Source organism: Pteropus vampyrus, unplaced genomic scaffold (genome assembly GCF_000151845.1).
Source record: "Pteropus vampyrus isolate Shadow unplaced genomic scaffold, Pvam_2.0 Scaffold100, whole genome shotgun sequence".
NCBI classification, from domain to species: domain Eukaryota; kingdom Metazoa; phylum Chordata; class Mammalia; order Chiroptera; family Pteropodidae; genus Pteropus; species Pteropus vampyrus.
Window position 1 is genome coordinate 1,093,527 of NW_011888881.1, and position 1,437 is coordinate 1,094,963.

The following is a 1,437-nucleotide window of genomic DNA, read 5'->3' on the forward strand; positions in this document are numbered from 1 at the left end:
TTGAATTTTCCTTTATAATTCTTCGGTCCATCCAGTCTAGCCCTGCCCTGTCCCCAGTGCCTGGCCGATGCTCCTGCAAGGACTAACGTGCTGCCCAGGCCCAGTTCCTCAGCAGCTTCGTGAGCCGTGACCCCGGCCTTTATGCTCAGCTCGGAGACCGGCTGTGCCTTTGGGCTTCGCCCAGAGATGTCTGAAGCCAGATCTGCGGTGTGATGGATTTGCCTCGGCCCAGAGCGGGGAGGAGAGTGGGGGGGCTCGAAACAGCAGGGGGCCCAGCCCCCCCTTCGTACACCAGTGCAATCGTCCCATCCAGGCACACCAGACAGTCCCTGAGGCTTTGTCAATTAACGACAGTAAGAACAACTACAGGAAGAAAACGGAGAAGAAGAAAATAAATTAGGGAAAGGACGATCAAATTTTTCTCTAGGAACCAGAAAAACCAACACGGATTTAAAGTGGTCGGCTTCGGAAATGTTGAACTGGGGGACTGAGGCCTTTGGGTTTTATTTTGTTCCTCTGCCAACTGACGGGGTCATCTCGGGTCACCTAAGGGGCCTCCAAGGTTCTGCCTGCCTTTCACAGCAGGCCCCCCAAAAGACAGGAGGATAAAATGAATGTCTGAAAACGCGACGCTCTTTTAAAAAGCACTACAGCAGCTTTCTTCAGAGATTCGTACCATAATACGCTGAGTTTCTAATGATACGTGTTCGCCTATGGACTATTTGCCAATAGTATTTTAAAATTTCTATCTAGTTATCAGATACTCTCGTGAGCTAAGCCTTATGGGTGATATTACTATTACTACACTTCTGTCATTCGGACATTGCAAACTGGCCCCAAGCCTTAGAAGGCCTTAGGAAGCAGATGGGTTTCGTTGGTCCCGCGCGGGCAGAGCGTTTTCGGGTGGCTTCTGGAGTGGAGCACGTGGGCACTCTGCTCTTTGCGTGACGGTGTCAGACCCAGCTGACTTCCCCTGCCTAGCCCCTGAAGGCTTTGGAGTTTGAGATCTGGGGCTTAATCAAACTCCATGCCTCCATAATAACGTTTTAATAACGAAAACGGAGGGTGGGGGGGAAGGGTAGGGTTGCCTCTCTGGAAGTGGCTAGAAGTACAGTTCTTCGTGACACCAGGAGAGAGGGTCAATACGGTGACTTTCCGAGGTTCCTCTTGGCCTGGGCAGCCGTGCCCACGTTTCCTCTCGACCTCTGTAGGAGAACCAGATGGGACGCGAAGCTACTGGACTTGCTCAAGGTCAAGTAGGAAGTGTGTGCTGAAGCCAGAAAGAAGAACCCCTGCCCTGGCTCCCACGGGCCACGTGCTGCCTGTGACGAATGACAAGGGTTCCCAGGAATGGCCGCACGCGCAAGAGCCTCAGCGAGCGCCGTCGTGTGCCTGCGAGAGGGTGCGCGTTACTGTCCCCCAGCGCCTCGTGGAGAC